Source organism: Peromyscus maniculatus, chromosome 5 (genome assembly GCF_049852395.1).
Source record: "Peromyscus maniculatus bairdii isolate BWxNUB_F1_BW_parent chromosome 5, HU_Pman_BW_mat_3.1, whole genome shotgun sequence".
Lineage (NCBI taxonomy): Eukaryota > Metazoa > Chordata > Mammalia > Rodentia > Cricetidae > Peromyscus > Peromyscus maniculatus.
This window is the reverse complement of record NC_134856.1, coordinates 87355808-87373903: the sequence shown is the minus strand read 5'-3', so window position 1 is coordinate 87373903 and position 18096 is coordinate 87355808. Positions and strand designations below refer to the sequence as shown.

At 42.8% G+C, this 18096-nt stretch overlaps 1 protein-coding gene across 5 annotated transcripts in view; it reads right to left on the bottom strand.

The window, feature by feature from the left end:
- LOC121829541 (uncharacterized) overlaps positions 1–18096 on the bottom strand; it is a 36118-nt gene that overhangs the window by 5569 nt on the left and 12453 nt on the right. The window lies entirely within an intron of this gene.

The window sequence follows — 18096 nt, the reverse complement described above, 5'->3', positions numbered from 1 at the left end:
AGCACTGTAAAGGCTTGGCATGTGTCAGAAATCCCATCCCTGCACAGCCTGAACTGTATAGTGAGATTCTGTCTTTAAAAATTCGCCCATATCTTTTTGTGGCTTGATAGCTTGTTTATTTTTGTTTTGCTGTTTGTTTGTGACAATGTCTGATACAGCCCAGCTGGTCTTGAACTCTTCCCGATCTTTCTCTGCTTGGGCTTCTGGGCTAACAGGAGTTGTCACCAAGCCCTGAACTAACTTATCACGAGCAGTATTCCTTTGTGTAGCCTACACTGTATGTACTCACCTGTTGAAGGACGTCTTGATTACTTCTGGTTCTTGGCAGTTACCAAAAAAGCTGGAGTTTTTGTTGTTTTAGATTTACTTGTTATGTATACAGAACTCTGCCTGCATGTATGCCTACACACCAGAAGAGGGCACCAGATCTCATAGATGGTTGTGAACCACCCTGTGGTTGCTGGGAATTGAACTCGGATCCCTGGAAGAGCAGCTGGTGCTCTTAACCTCTGAGCCATCTCTCCAACCTCCAAAGCTGGAGTTTTTTAGAACCGTGATTGTCAGGCTGTGTTGTTAAGACTGTTTCTCTGTTTTCACTCTGGGTATATACGCATACCCAAGTTTCACCAATTTTTAGCAGAAACCATTTAGGGGAAAACTCTTGAATTTTTAGCTCTTTTAAATGTCTTTTCTTATCCTCTCAGAATCATCTATTCCCTGCCTCTCTTTATTTTTGATTGCCTCTTCTGTTGTATTTGGTTACAAATTAAATGTCTTCCCCTAGGCCCCCCGAATTGCTGTTAAAGATTAGTATGACCCATGTCTGACAGAGCCCGTTCATTTTAGACCATTTCCTGCCCTGGATACTCTTGGCCACTGCCTCCTTGAGGTGTGACCTCTATTCCTGTTACTGTGTCTGTCACCATTGACCCAGTGCTTCCACCTGCTCTCCTGACCTTCAGTCTCATTTACCCAGTCCTCCTTACAAAAGGAGGTCTCACTGCGCCGTAGACTTCAGCCCCTCATTAACTCCGTCATGCCCCACACTTGGCTAGTTTTTCTCTTTATAAGCTTTCTCGTAAACTCTGATTTGGAGAAAAGCATCTCTTCATCTGAGAAACCTAGGAATCCTCCCTTTTATTCCAGTCCAGGTGGCAGTTGAGATACATTGCTTTTCTTTCCCGTCTTTCCTATTAACCCAGTGGAGTGCTTTTATTGCAGACCCTCCTCATCTCTGGTCTTGGGCCAGGCTTCGGCCCAGAGCCTCTGCTACTCTCCCTGTTCTGATACTGCATTCCTCCAGTCTGCTCAAGTGATGCAGGGGCTGTTCAAACCACTCCTATGCATAAGAATCTCATTCTCCATAGCCAGCTCTGGGTGTACAGACGGTGTAAGTGGAGCGGTTCTCACTACCCTTGGCTTATTTCTGTCCTGTGACACCCTCACCTCTGGCAAGAAAAACCACTGGCTCTTTTTGGTCCTCCTTCCCTCAGCCTAGGATATTATTCCTTCCATTCTTCCATCCTGTACCTAGGGAGACGCTACTCAAGGGTTTTGGTAACACAAGCCTCATAATGAAGAAAGTCCCCCACCCTGTACTTCCCCACTTTTAACTTTTTGCTGGATTGCTTCAGACATCTGCCTCTGTGTTTCTAGATCTATCCTTGTGAGGCTTCTGCCTCTTTCTGAGCAGGTGTCTAAGGTCAGTCTGTACTCAGACTTCATTTCCATTCATGCTTCAAACCAGTACAACCCAAAGAGTAGATCCAAAAAGAGACATTGACTCAAGAATAGGAAAAGGAATCCCCGGCATCATGTAAATTTGTTCAGTTCAGAAAATTATGTGCGAGAGCCAATCTTTAGTTATGAAGGAATGAATTTGTTGAGAATACAACAGGCCTTTAATCCCAACATCGGGAATCAGAGGTAGGCAGATTGCTGTGAGTTTGAGGCCAGCCTGGTCTACAGAGTGACCTACGATTAGTGATTAGTAACTCTTTAATAAACTTCTTATATCCAACAATCTTACTCCCCAACAATCTGCCTCCTGTTCTTTTGAACACGCCCCTTCCCAGCATCTAAAACCTTTTACTTTTTTTTAGCCTTGTTGCAAAATACATTCTTGAGCTGGAGAGATGACTCAGTCCTTAAGAATACTTCTCTTACAGAGGTCCACGTTTCAGTTCCCAGCACCCACACAGTGGCTTCCAACCATCTGTAGCTCCAGTTCTACATGATCCAGCACCCTCTTTGGACCTCTGCAGGCAAGAAGCATGCATGTGGTACACAAATATGCATGTAGGCAAAACATTCATACACATAAATAAATCTTTTTTTAAAAAAAGTTCTTGTCGGGCAGAGACAGTCAGATCTCTGTGAGTTTGAAGCCAGTCTGGTCTACATAGTGAGTTTCAGGCCAGCCAGGACTATGTAGAAAGAGACCTTGTCTCACAGAAACCTATAAATAAATGAATACAAGCTACACAGAGAAACCCTGTCTCGAAAAAACAAAAACAAAAAACAAAAAACAAAAAGAATTCATTCTTTGGACAAGGTTGGAAAGAAGGAAGGTGATTTCTTAGCAACATACACGTGTGTGTGTGTGTGTGTGTGTGTGTGTGTGTGTGTGTGTGTGTGTGTATGTATGTATATGTATAAAATGATGCCTCCAACATCCAGTATACACCCGCCTTAAAGAAACCCAACTATGACTCCCTTGTCCTGTCAGGTGTCTCTCTTGGAGCGCCTTTCTATTTTCAGTAAACCTAACGTGGCTCATCCTGAAATTGCTGTCTTTGTGGAAGCCACAAACCTAAGTCTTGCCTGGGTGGAGGCCTCTGAAATTCACACCTCATGTCAAGCATGGTGGCATTTAATTCCAGTACTTGGGAGCAGAGGCAGGAGAATCTCGGTGAGTCCGAGGCCAACCTGGTCTACATAATGAGTTCTGGGCCAGCCAAGGCTACATAGTGAGACCCTGTCTCAAAAATAAATAAATAAATAAATAAATAAATAAATAAATAAATAAATAAATAAATAAATGCTGCTTAGGCAGTTGCATGTGTGCCAGTGTGCCATGGAGCTGTGACCCTTGCAAGTGACATAAACTAAAACTTGTTTTAATTGGCAGCAGAAAAAGATCAGAGAAATATTTTGTGTGTAGGATGCCTTGGGTTTGTTGTAGTTAAGTTTTTTTTTCTCTATTAATTAAAGAACCGAAAGACAGGGAGGGAGGCAAAGCAACAGTTAAGATTATTGGCAAGGAATACAAATTCTTTGAGCAAGAAGGACCCCAGACTGGGAATCCACTGATTGTGATGCGGGATCCGGGTTTTTCTTGGGTTCTAGTTCCCACTCCTAATGACCTGTTGTTCCTCAGGTGTCCTGACCGCCTCTGGTATGAGGATTGTGTCTCCTGTTTTCACTTGTGGCTGTTCAGTTGCTGATCCAGCCCCCATCTTGGTGCATGAACACAAACAGCTGCTGGTTGGTTGGAGTTTGTCACTAATCTGGGTGGGCCCCCAACCTCCCTTTTCTTTATGGTGTAATGGGGAAAGAGAAATTTGCTACAGGGGAAGAGAAATGACCCACTTTCCCTGCCCCCTGCCCTGGGGCCTGCAGCTTCAGAGTCACACTCGGGATAACAGAAAGGCTGTTATATTCATGTTCTTTTAAAAGTCACATGAGCTGTGATACTTTTAATGTTTTTAGGGTACAGGAACTTCTGGGTTTGATAATGTTTGGGATTTTTTTCTTTCGTGATCACTTTTTTCCTGTTCTCACACAATATTCAAATACCTATTAGTAAATTCTATTTTCCTCTTTTCATGCTAGTGTATGTTTCTCAAATACTTAAATTGCTTTTCTAAGAAGAGAACCATTTCAAAGGTTCTGAAACACTAAGATAGCACTGACCCATGGATAGGTTTGTGGCAAATCTTCATGGGTCCCTGGCTTGCTAAACCCTGACCTTAACTGGAAGACTGGAATCCATAAGCTATGTGCATTGCTGCTTTCTCTCAGAAAACTAAGGAACAAGTGGAATCAAATTCTGATACTTTGTCCTCCTCCTCCCCCCTCCTCCCTGGAAGAAAACTAAACTGTGGAAGACATACTTCAGAGTAACTTACAATCCCAAGGGTCAGTCAGGAATCAAGAAGCAAAATCATGTTGATGTCAAATTATTTCAGAAGTAAACTGGTGACAGTTGAAACCTCCTGCCTCAGCACCTGTAGAAACTAGAACTGCAGGAACATGCCTCCGCCCAGCAATACACCTTTTGTTTATATTTAATACATAGCTCAAGTTGACCTTGAACTTGTAACCCCCGACCCAGTCTCCCTGTTAGCTATGATTATAGGTATATACCACCATGATGGATTTATAGAGTCTCCGGTGGTATTTTATGCTCTTAATCGCAGCAGTTGAGGCAGAAATGGGAGGACCTTGAGTTCAAGGCCAGCCTGGGCTAGTTATGAGACCCTGTCTCAACTCCCGCCATAAAAAGGGTCTCAGGTTCCCTGTGGGCCTCCTCATGGGGAGATGCTTGTGATGCTCAGTTCAGGTGGTGTACGATTCCCACTTTTGCTGCAGTTGACCAGCCATACTTTTTATAACAACGACTGCAGGAAAGAGGCAACACTCCCCACCCCCACCCCCAGCATTTGGACAAAGCATTCTCTTCAAACTAAAGTAAGACTTCCTCCTTGTGTCCTTCAGGCTTCCCACCAGTCACCCACACAGCCTCTTATTCTGAAGCAAGTTCCTTCCTGCTGATGACACCTTCAGGGCAACCCCGAAGATCTTGCATCCCAAGACTGAAAGAGCATTTTTAATTGAGCAGTGCCATTGCATTTACTGTGCTGGTCAAGGGCTTAGAGCAAGCTTCCGTGTGCTGAGAGAATTCCTCCTTGCAGGGTGCAGAGGGGAAGAGGTTGCCATAAGACACTGAATCAGTTTTCAAATGAATGTGAAAATACCGGGTGAGGGGGTCGTCTTGCAATTTGCTTTATCTAATGTTAGCAGACGCAGCACTGAGGATAGATTTCCATGGTAGAATTCCTGCCTCTTCCACAGTCTATTCCACACTTCAGGGGCTGTTCTCTAGAGCCCCTCATTTACTGCATTTATTCATTTGCTTTGTGTGCATGTGTGTGTCCATGTGTGTCATGGTGTGCATGTGGAGGTTCTTTCCTTCTACCACGTGTGTCCTGAGACTTGAACTCAGGGAATCAGGCTTGGTGGCAAGCGCCTTTACCATCTCACAGGCCTCCATGCATTTTAAGATACCAAATTCTGTTACCAGCCAAGGATGGAACAAAACCCCCACTGTTTCCTATTAACAAAACGGAGGTTGTTTTTCTTGTACGGGAAGTCTGAGCTAGACATGGTGGTGCATGCTTGTAATCCCGGCTGTTTAGGAGCCTAAGGTTGAGGATGACAAGTTTAGGGGCAGGCTAGACAATAACACAGCAAGACCCTGTCTGGAGATAAATAAGCCCAAGGCTAGCAGACCAGAGCTGGTGCGGTGACTCGGCAATGTTCTAGCTCACCAACAGTGCCGACCTGCTAGCCTCCGGGAGTTTAAGGCCGCTGCTGTAGCATCTGGCTGGTGATGACTGACAGTCAGGAAGATACTCTATGTGAGAATGAGCCAGGGACCCTGCATCTTGCTGGGGGAACCAGTGGACACTCCACAGCTACTTTGGCTGAGAACGACTGTTCCAGCATCTGAGACTGTAGAGGAGGGTGGGGAGGTCTCTTTTTTCTTTATTGTTTTTGTTTTTTGTTTCTTTGTTGTTTTTCCTGCTAAAATTACTGTTTCTTTCTTGGGCCTAGATCATGGAGTTTAGGACAGGGAAGATCACAAGAGGTGGGAAGCCCCTTTGCAGTCCCCCGCACACTTCCTAGCTCTAGTCTTCATGCTCAGTTCATCTCACTTCATTGCCTTACCCGTCTTAAACTGTCGGTGTACTTGGTCTTGTGTAACTGGATGTAAGAAGTGCACAAAAGAGCAGTGATCAATAGCCACTGACCACACAACAACCAGAAATGTATTTAAGGGGTTGGGGATTTAGCTCGGTGGCAGAGTAAGGCCCTGGGTTCGGTCCTCAGCTCCAGAAAAAAAAATGTATTTAAAGTCGAACTTGTAATGGATTTGAGGGGTTTCTAGCAGGCTTGTTGGTGTTGCAGCACACAACTGCATTGCAAGGTTGATTCCGACCACCACGGTGTGCTCAGTTTGCACACTCTATGCCCTCACACCAGCCAAGACAGCCAATGCTGCTGCAACCCTGTAGCTTGGAGTTAAGATTATTGTATGCTATACACTGCAGTGTTTACTGTACATGGGAAAATTCCAGCTCTTACAGTAACATAATCGTTACATTACAGCCAGGTCTTCTGCAGGAGTAGACAGTGCTCTTGACCTCTGAGTCTTCTCTCTCAGGCCTCTAACCATTTCTGAAATGGCCTAAGCATTCTTCTGCCCTTAACTACACACTCATGCAAAGTAGCTTCTTCAACATCTCTAATTAACAAATCGAAATACTGATTAACTCTGAAAAGCATTGAAGATGCTCTAGTCTCTACAGTATCAAATATTCAGATATTTAATTTTTCATTGTAAAATTAAATTGAAATTAGCACACTGGTCTCATTAGTATGCAAATTTACTCTCACCTTTAATAAATTATGAATTTATGTATATATAGTGTTTATATGTGTTTTAAAATAAATCTCTTATGATTTATTATCAGTAAATGTTTAATTTATATCCATATTTTATATACCTGTATATCTGGCATTGTGTGAGGAGTTCTCGGGTGATTGTGAATGGGAAAGTTGAACTGGTCCTGCTCCAGTTAGTATAGTCAGTGAGGAAGGGTACTCTCCTAATTCCAGATCAAAATAGGAGAATATTTAGACAGAATTCAGCTTATGTAGGCTTTTGGCAATGACTTAGTTATGCCAGGCTTTATTATGGGTCTGTAGCTACTAGAGAGAGGTGACTGGGCACTGACTGAAATAGCCCTGTGGCAAGCAAGCGTGGTTCAGTGTGAGCCCTCACACCGTGTGCTCTCCAGAGGGTTGCTGTCAACAGCTCATCGTTTGTAGCGTGTATCCAGGCACAATCCACACTGGCTAAGACCTGACCTAGTGCCTGGTGAAGTCAGCCAGCCTCAGGGCATGAATGAAGGTCAGGAGGCTCTGGAAGTAGCTGGGGTTTCTCCATTGAGGAACAAGAACTCCTCAAATGGACTGACCCAGGGTCTTCTAATACATAAGAAACCCAGCTCTTGGGACAGGACCTCCTCGCTTTCTGGTCCTAATAGGATTCTTTCTTTCTTTTCTGTTTTGGTGTCTTGAAGCAGAGTCTCAGGTAGCCCCAGATGGCCTTGAACTCTCAACACAAAGGGTGACTTGCCAGTACCTCCAGAATGCTGTCATGTGCCACTACACCTTCTTTCTCTCCCCCCCACCCCCACCCACTTTTCTTTTATGATTCTAGGGACTGAACCTAGAGCCCAACATGTGCCAGACACGTGCTCTGCCACTGCACTGCGCCCCCATCTTGTACTTGCTTCTTTATTGGGTCAGAAGTTGCTTATGACCCTGGAAACATTTCCTTTACTGTGGAAGAATGTGAAGGAAACTCATAGTTTTGATATTTGAGGGCTAAATTTAGATCTTGTGTGTGTGTGTGTGTGTGTGTGTGTGTGTGTGTGTGTGTGTGTGTCTGTGTCTGTGTAGCATTTTAAGAAGTTGTAGCCATGGGCTGGAGAGATGGCTCAGAGGTTAAGAACACTGGCTGTTCTTCCAGAGGTTCTGAGTTCAATTCCCAGCAACCACATGATGGCTCACAACCATCTATAATGAGATCTGTTGCCCTCTCCTGGCCTGCAGGCATACATGGAGGCAGAATGTTATATACATAACAAATAAATAAATCTCTTTAAAAAAAAAAAAAAAAAAAAAAAAGAAGTTGTAGCCAGATGGTGGTAGCACATGCCTTTAATCCCAGCACTTGGGAAGCAAAGGCAGGTGGATCTCTGTGAGTTTGGGGCCAGCCTGGTCTACAGAATGAGACCTTATTTGAGAGGGGGGGGGGACTTGAGTATGCATTGGAAGGCTTTATGGTCATATTTAAATTTAAAATGTATAACTGGGTAACTGATGTAGATTTTCGATAAAGCTGAAAAGTTCAGATCAACAGTATGGAAAAATAAGGAGTTAAAATTCCCTGTAAATATTTAAGAATGCTTTGAGAAAAAGTATTTTTAGAAATTAATTTTATTTTTTGTTTAAAATTTTAAAGGAAGTTTGTTGACTATTTTTTTTTATTTAGCCCACACTCATATAAATTTGTTTTATAGCTGCGGATGACCTTGTAGTCCTGATCCCCCTGCTTCTACCTCCTGAGTGCTGAGTGATGCTTCTCCCTCTCTCCCTCCCTCTTTCCCTCCTTCTCCTGTAGCCCAGGCTGGTCTGAACCTGCTGTGTAGCTGAGGATGACCCTGGACTCCTGATCCTGTCATTTTTCACGAGCTGGGACCAAGGGCATGCCCTGCCCCATAGGACTAAATAACGACATTTCTCAATAGGACTGTTCACCAATGTCTTTCTTAATAGGGACTCTTAAAGTGGTTTTTAATGTACTGGGGGTGGAACCCAGGGCCTCACACATGCTCACTAAGTATACTTAGAGATAAAATGTTAGCATTGTCTAATCAAGTTATTTCTAATCAAGGTAGAAACAGTGGAGTTCAAGTCAAATCTAAAGGCTTAAAATAATCACTGCACTAAATTTGAATAAAGTGAATATTAACTGGATGAAACTAATCCTGAGCACTCTTGTCTACATAAAGGCCACCCTCCATTGTAATGAAAATTATAGTTTAACCCATTTAGATGTTTTAAAAATAACCTGCTCATGACATGTGGCCAGTGACAAATATTCTTTGCATCTTACGGGGAAAGAAACACTGGTAAATTTAGAAAGAACTGACCACAGCAGAGGTCCCAGGAATACCCAGGGCAGTGGTGCTCAACCTTCCTAATGCGACCACCTTTAATACAGTTCCTTGTGATAACCCCACATAAAATTATTTTCATTACTTACTTCATAGCTGTAGTCTTGCTACTGTTATGAATTGTAATATAAATTTATATGCTTTTCTGATGGTCTTAGGCAACCCCTGTGAAAGGGTCATTTGATCCCAAAGGGGTTGTTATCCTCAGGTTGAGAAACGCTGCCTCAGGGCATACTGGTCTTGTCACCAGAATGGACTTGGTCACAATCTTCCCCCCACTGGCTTGATTCTCTTGTTTTCTTTCTGTTTTGTTTTGAAATGGCCTCATGTAACCCAGGTTGGTCTTGAACTCCTGATCCTCTGGATTCTACCGGCTGAGTCCTGGGATGACAGACATAAGCCACATGCCTGGCTGGTCCGGTTTTTATCTGTCAGTTTGGCCACTGAAGTGTCCTTATTGGGGTGGGGTGAAACTTCACAATAAAGAGTTGTCTTTTCCTCGTGAAAATGATGAGGTGACATGAATGAAGCCCGCGGGGCTGCCCTCCCCAGAAGCCAGGCAGCAGAGAGAGCAGCCTCCACCCGGAGATGGTGAGCCTGATTTCTGGGAAAAGACAGCGGGGCTCCTCAGCTGTAAATAGGTCATTAAGACTCAATTTGCTAAGACTGAAGGCTCTGGGTTCCCAGGGGCACTAACCCCAAAGGACTGTGACGTCTTTACCTTAGCATGCGGCTGGGGGAGAGGACAAAGTGCCCCAGAGAAGGATGCTGTGGTAACAGCAAGCAAACAGACATAGAGGTGGGACTCTGCTATGCCCTTGTCTGCCTTAATATCCAGGTCAAGCCATTCCTCTAGTGGAGGGCAGCTCTGCTGTCAGTGAAAATAGGATGAAGTCTTGCCTCTGAATCAAAAGTTTTCAGGGCTAGGCTTCATGGGGCAGACTTGTAATCCTAGGCACTTGAGAGCCGCTGCAGAAGGATCAGGAGTTCAAAGACCGCCTGAGTGACTTATAAGTGCCCATCTCGATAGGGATTCAAGATGGCGGAGACAAGCAGACGCAGGTAGGCCTGTGGCAGCGGCCCGCGGAGGTAGGGGCCAACAGGGACATTTAGACCCGGCGGCAGCTGGCGGAGACATTCAGGCCCAGCAGAGGTCCACAGAGGTAGACAGGCCCTGCGGCGGAGATAAGTAGACGGAGGTGGACAGGACCGGCGGCAGTGACAAGCAGAGGTAGGTAGGCCCACAGTGGCTGCCGGCAGAGACATACAGGCCCGTTGGCCGCCTGCAGAGGCAGACAGACCCAGCGGCAGCTGACAGGTACATACAGGCCTGGCAGCAGCGGAGACAAGTGGACGCAGGTGGGCCTGTGGCGGCGGGCCACAGCGGTGGACAGGCCCGGGGAAGGAGAGGGGCGAACGCAGCTTGGAACGGGGACGCCCCTAGCCCCAACACCTGGGGAAGAGGCTATCTCTGTGGGTCGGAACCAGGGCGAGTCTGGGCACTCCATCTGGGGACAACCCAGGGCCCAACTGCTGATCCTGTGAAACCCAACAACTTGGAGGTGTTGGTGAGACTACCCTGCTCAGCTGAAACCCATCTGGGAGAGGATTCAGATGCCTACAGTTTGAAGTCTGAAGAAACAAGATCAGCTGAGGAGTTGACAAATGAACAAAACATGACCTGGGAACACAGAAGAAAGCGCTACCCAGCCACTAAACCAGATCACCAGAACCATAAGTATATAATTCACTGACTGAAATCAGCTGTCCCTGAAGAAACAGCCCAATAGCACCAATTTAACCAAGAACCCCTACTAAACCAAGACTAAAAATTAGAACAAGAGAGGCACTCTCAGACACAGACACCACCTGCACCGCACAGAGGAAAAGATGAGTAGACGCCAGTGCAAAAATACAGGCAACAACATAAAGACCTATATGGCAACATCAGAACCTAGTGATTCTACACCTGTAAGACCTAAACATACCATGACAGAAGAAACAGAAGAGATCAACCCTAAAAATGACTTTAAGAAGGTGATAGAGGCCCTTAAAGAAGAAATAAAACATTCCCTCAATGAGGAAATAAAAACTTTCCTTAAAGAGGAAATGAAAAACTACCTTAAAGAGGAAATAAAAACTTTCCTTAAAGAGGAAATGAAAAACTCTCTTAAAGAGGAAATAAAACCTTCCCTTAAAGAGGAAATGAAAAACTCCATTAAAGAGGAAATAAAAAACTTCCTTAAAGAAATGGAAGAAAAAACAAACAAAAAATGGGAAAAAATCAAATCAAGCCAAGAAAAAGCAATTAAACAGATGAAAGAAACATTCCAAGATCTGAAAAATGAATTTGAGACAATAAAGAAAACACATGCTGAGGGAATGCTGGAAATAGAAATCCTGACTAAACGAACAGGAACTACAGAAACAAGCATAACCAACCGATTGCAAGAGATGGAACAGAGAATCTCTGACACTGAAGACACGATAGAGAAAATAGATTCGACAGTCAAAGAAAACACTAAAGACAAAAAAGTCGTAACACAAAACATCCAGGAAATTTGGGACACCATGAAAAGACCAAACCTAAGAATAATAGGGATAGAAGAAGGAGAAGAATACCAACTCAAAGGCACAGAAAATATATTCAACAAAATCATAGAAGAAAACTTTCCTAACCTAAAGAAAGAAATACCTATGAAGATACAAGAAGCTTACAGAACACCGAATAGGCTGGATCCAAAAAAAAAGTCCCCTCGCCACATAATAATCAAAACGCTAAACACACAGAACAAAGAAAAAATATTAAGAGCCGCAAAGGAAAAAGACCAAGTAACATATAAAGGTAAACCCATCAGAATAACACCAGACTACTCAATAGAGACTATGAAAGCTAGAAGATCATGGACAAATCTCATGCAGACACTAAGAGACCACGGATGCCAACCCAGACTATTATACCCAGCAAAACTCTTAATCACCATAGGCGGAGTAAACAAAATATTCCAGGATAAAACCAGATTTAATCAATACCTGTCTACAAACCCAGCCCTACAGAAAGCACTAGAAGGGAAAATTCAACCCAAAGAAGCTAAACACATGCATGAAAAATCAAGCAATAGATAATCCCACACCAACATACACCACAGAAGAAACAAGCTGGTGTAGCTATCCTAATATCTAGAGAAAAAGGATGTTTCAAAAGAGAAGAAGTCTTGTGGCAATGCCTCAGTGGTCCAGGTAACTACCAGAACTCGGAAAAGTTGGTTGAACTTGGGATTGACTGGGAGGCCAAAGATTTAAAAAGCAGAGGATTCTCTCAAGACACAAGTTGTGTGATAATAGTGTGTTTTGTGTGTGTGAATGAGAATTTGTAAATGTTGAATTCTAGGCTTCAACAATCATTGTCAGTGCAGATTAAGCTGCAAGTATTTATGTTTTAAAACTTAAATTATAAAGCTAGTTACGTCTTTCTAACAACTAGTTTTAATGTTTATGAGCATATTTTACCTACATTACCTTTTCAGGATGTTGAGAAAGATGCATCACAAGCACAGGCTGGAGGCTAGGGGCTAGATGGTTTTGAGGAAGAGGTCTTGGTGGACTCTTTCATAGAGCAAAGGGAAGCAATGCCTTCTGGGAAATGAGCTAAGTTTTAATCTAGTCTTTAAGATTAGAAGTCAAAAACAAAAATATTAAGGAAAGGAAAACCTAATTGATCTTTGAAGTATTGTTATGTGGAATTGAGTGGGACTTTTGAGGCCTTTCTTCCAGAAAACAAGGACTTGGTTGTCAGGCCTATATTAGGCCTAAACCTTGGTGCCATGTAGTTGTACTTAAATCATTTCAATTGAAAGTGTCTTAGTGATTGGAACTTCTAGTGCAGTTTGGAGTTCTTCCATTTGAAAAATGAGATATTTGCATGGGATTGTTTGAATCTTGTTTTCTAGTCCCTCCCCATCACCACCCTCATAGTCTGAAGGTAGATTTTTCTCTTGATAAAGGAACAAAAAAGGTGAACATCTTGTTTGTAAACAGGTATCTAGTAACTAGTGGTAAACTTGAAACAGTAGAATTCTTTAAAGCCTAATTCTAGGTAGCCTTAAGAAAATGTATCTTAATTATTTTTGAACCTGTATTCACCTTGTTTTTTTCAAATATCTTAAGTTATATTTTCTTTTTCAGAGCTGCTTCTTATTTGGGGCTACTTTTTTTTTTATTAATTGAGGCATAATTCATAAAAGGGTATATTGTTTTGATGAGACTTTTTACAACTGTGGCTGGATGTCTTTCTTTAGTCTTCCAAGAAGGGCCATTTTACTTTTTTAGAGTTACTTTTTCAAGTCATGAGGTCAACAACTTGGACTACTATGCATGTAAGTGCTAATGCAAATTAAAGCCCAAGTTGACCTCTAGCAGCAGTTCATTCTATGTTGACAGTGAGAGAACACTTTGCCTGTTAGGATACTGTTACTCGTGGACTGAAATGCTGAAGAAACCCCTTCCCCTATTTTGTTTTTTGCAAAAATCAAGGTATATTCTAGGGTTTCCTGGTTGACCTCAACAGATAAACTGAGATGATAGTCTTAGTTCAGAAATGATCTGAATGTAGATTTACAGTCTACGTGTACAGCTGGCTAAGTGAGATCGCTTTCACAGTTCTTCATGTATCCCATCGGCTCCCCATTAGTCACTGAACTCTTAAAACTGGTATTGTAACATTATCACAATGTTTTGCACCAATTTTATAAACTTTACAATGCAATATGTGTTCCTTTTCTGAGGCAAACCAAAGGTATATTTCTCAAGGTTCTGCTGCTATCAGCAGCATTGATGGAGGATTCTTTATACATTTGTAATAGATAGAAATAAACCAGAAAGAAAGAAGAAAAAAAAGTGGTGGAGGAAAAGGTGAACACTGCAAGAATACTCAAAAGGGCTGAGAGTTGCAAATGCCAAGAATGGCTTTGCATAGTAAATGGAATAGAACAGCTCTGAACTATAGCTTACTTTGCCTGGTTTGGTCTGACAGAATGATTGAATGCTTTTGTACAAAAATCAGAGCCTTAAAAACAAGGGTTTGGTGAGATTGTAAAATGGTGTGCCACTTTGGCAAAACAGTTTGGTGGTTGGTCAAAATGCAAAACATTGTTACTCTGTTACTCAACAATTCTACCCTTAGGAATATATCCTCAAACTACTGAAAATGTGCACCTATGAAACATGTACATGAAGGTTTACAGCAATGTGTTGCTAATAGTAAAAAAGTTAAAACAACTCAAATAGCTATCAAATACTGGAGAGAAATAAAATGTGGCTTATTCATACAATAGAATATTATTAAGACATAAAAATGAATGAGAAACTGACAGATTAAATGACTTTGGTGAACCTTAAAAAAAATACCACCATAGGAAGCAAAGTTATTAAAACAGGCATCTCCATAAACATAGCTGGTATTAAAGAAGTGCCTCACTAGTCTCCCTGACCTATTGGAAGAGAAGGAGCAACCTTATCATTATGCCTACATTGGGTTAAATGTAAACTGAGTACTTCATGACATTTATCATGGGGACTTGGGTGGGTCCCAGTGAAAAGTTCATGGTCTAATAAATTATGATTTGGAAACAAACTTACACTTTTATTCTTTCTCAATAGTATGAGTCCATTGTGTGCTCATACAGGAGGACATATCATACTTCCTTATGAACATTAATGTTTAGCTAGGAACTCCTCTTCAGCCCTACCCTCTATCCATACACCACCCTCAGAAAACCTGCCAAGCAGCAGCTCCTCCCCTGGAGCTGCTTTCTCCAGACCATGTCCAAAGAAAGCCCACCAAGCAGCAGCTCTCCCCTGGAGCTACTCGAGACCTCTCCTACAGGGTATTTAAGATCTGGTCCATAGATGTGCCATATGATTTATCTTCTTCCCCTGAGGTCACCCAGGGATGCTTTGTTCATTAAACCTGGACTTTTAATTTGGCTTGGTTTGACTTATTGCATCAATCAAGAAATCCATAACCAGGAATTTCAAAATACTTAATCAATTAGTACTTAGTACCTGTGGGAGTCTGAATGTAATTGGCCAACATAAGCTCATAGGAGGTGGCACTGTTAGGAGGTATGGCTTTGTTGAAGTAGGTATGACCTTGTTGGAAGAAGTGTGTCACTGTGGGGTTAGGCTTTGAGGTCTCCTATATGGTCAAGCCACACCCATTGTCCCAGACTACTTCCTGTTGCCTGTGGGTCAAGATGTACAATGTCCAGCTCCTTCTCCAGCACCATGTTTGCCTGCATGCCTCCTTGTTGCACCATGATGATATTGGACTAAACCTTTGAAATTGTAAGTCACCCCAATTAAATGTTTTTCCTTTATAAGAGTTCCTATGGTCATGGTGTCTCTTCACAGCATTAAAAACCCAATCCAAGGCAGTAGATGATTCTTACCCATTAGAAAGAAAATAATATGAGAAACACTGCTAATTTTACTTTTGATACAATCATATTATGCTTAGGCTTGTGGAGTTGCCCACCACGTGGTATTAATAGAAAACTTAGTAATCCAGTATAGTCATTCTTTATTTCATGTAACATACAATAACAGCTATTTAACTCAATGTGTTGATAGCACAATAAATAATACTATAATTGTGAAAAAAAAATAAGTGCCCATCTCAAAATTTCAAAAAGAGGGGGCATTAGTGGTGCACACCTTTAATCCCAGCACACAGGAGATAGAGACAGGCGGATCTCTGTGAGTTCGAGGCCAGCCTGGTCTACAGAACGAGTTCCAGGACAGGCTCCAAAGCTGCAGAGAAACCCTGTCTCGGGGAAAAAAAAAATTTTTTTTTTCAAAAGGAAAAGAATGTAGAGGATGTAGTGTAGGGCTACGGTTCAGTGGGAGAAACCCTTGTCAAAGCCCTGGGGGGTCCTTATCACGGCGAAAATACACACACACACACACACACACACACACACACACACACAATAATAATAATAATAATTACAATTTTTAAAAGTCGTTGGGAGGCTATGAAAGTAACCCTGTGAAGTCTTTCTGTAATATTGCACAGCGAAGAAAACAGCCAAGAGGCAAGCCATACAAGAAGAGGAGGCAATGCCAACATCTCCTCAGGAAGTAGGTATCTGAATAGAGAAGGAACTCCACAAACTCCACAGCAGCAAAAGCAAGCAAGCAGTCAGCCAACCGACAGTGGACAGACAGTAGAGCCAAGGAGACAGTTCTCAGAAGAGAACAGACAGATAACCCACAAGCAGATGCGACACGTTCAACATCACCTTAGGGAGATGAATTCAAAGCCACTAGGAGGCACCACCTCACCCCAGTCTGAATGACTGTTGTGTGTGTGCCTGTGAAGATGCACAGGAAAGGAAACCCTTCTGTGTTGTTAGTGGGAATATGAGTCAGCCGTTACGGAAAACAGTGTGGAGGTTCCTTAAAAACGAAGAATAGACCTGTCATATGATCCAGTATTCCCACTACCAGGTATATCTAGTCAATGAAAATGAAAGCAGTATATTTGCACTGTGTATTACTTGGTTTGTTGTTTCTGCTGTTTTAGATAGGGACTCATAGCCCAGGCTGGCCTCAGTTTCTTTATTGTAGCTGAAGAGGACTTTGAACTTCTGATCCTCCTGCCTCTACCTCCCAAATGCTGGGTTGCAGGTAGGTGCCATCATGTTCCATTTATGTGATATTAGGGGTCAAACCCAGGGTTTGGGGCATGCTAGACAAGGATTTTAAGCTATAGTCCGGGCCTTATTTGTTTTTTGAGACAAATTTACACTATGAAGTCCAAACTGGCCTGGAACTCACTATGTAGTCCAGAATAACCTCAAACTCTTAGTGATCCTCCTGCATCAGCTTCCAGAGTGTTAGGATTATAGATGTACTATGCCCTATTGAAATCACTATTTTTGTTGTTATTTTCTATTGTTGGTGATTTTTTTAATTTTAATTTTTGAGACAGGATCCCTCTCTGCAGTCCTGCCTGGCCTGGAACTCACTATGTAGACCAGGTTGGCCTTGAACTCACAGAGATCCACCTGTGTCTGCCTCCCAATTAAAGGCATGTACCACCACTCCTGGCTCTTGGTAATTTGGGGGGGGGGCGGAATAGGGTCTCATGTAGCCCAGGCTAGCCTTGGACTCAATAGGCAGCCAAGGATGGTCTCAAACTCCTTATCCTGCCTGTACCTCCAGTGCTATGGTTACAGGCACATGTCACTACAGCTAGTTGAAATCAATGTTTTAATTTTTAAAAAGATGTATTTATTTTTATTTTATGCATGTGAGTGATTGCCAGCATCTGTGAGTTATAGATAGTTGTGAGCCACCCTGTGGGTGCTGGGAACAGAACTTGGGGCCTCTGGAAGAAGAGCAAATACTCTTAACCACGGAGCCATCTTTCCCACCCTTAAATAAGTAGAAGAGATAACCACACTCACCCTCCTGCGCTCTCTGCAGTCCTATTTCCTGTAGACATTCAATGGAAAGAACTTGTCAGCTGATGAGCACATAACGCAAGTGTGGTATAGATCCACAACTGAATACTTTCCAGCCGTGAGGGAAGAGATGGGAGAAGGCTCATCAACATGAAAATAATAGTTAGAAGCAAGAGGTTCTGGTCTGTGATTACATCAGTCCAGTAACAATGACTGCACCTTTCATAAAAGTTTTCATCACAAAGAAGTGGTAAGTGGCTGGGCACACCAGCCCATGGCTTTAATTCCAGCAAGGAGGCCGGGGTGAGTGGATCTCTGTGAATTCTAGACCAGCCTGGTCTACTAGTGAGTTCCAGCTAAGGGTACATAGTGAGACCCTGTTTTAAAATAAAAAAGGAACCCCTCTTTTTCCATTCCGCTCCTTCCTTCCGTCTGTCTTCTTCTCTCCCTCTCTCTCTCCCCCTTCCCTTCCCTTCCCTTCCCTTCCCTTCCCTTCCCTTCCCTTTCCTTCCTCTCTCTCTCCCTCCCTTCCTCCCTCCCTCCCTCCCTCCTTCCCAATAAAGCTCTGAAAAGGTCAATAAATAAATAAATAAATA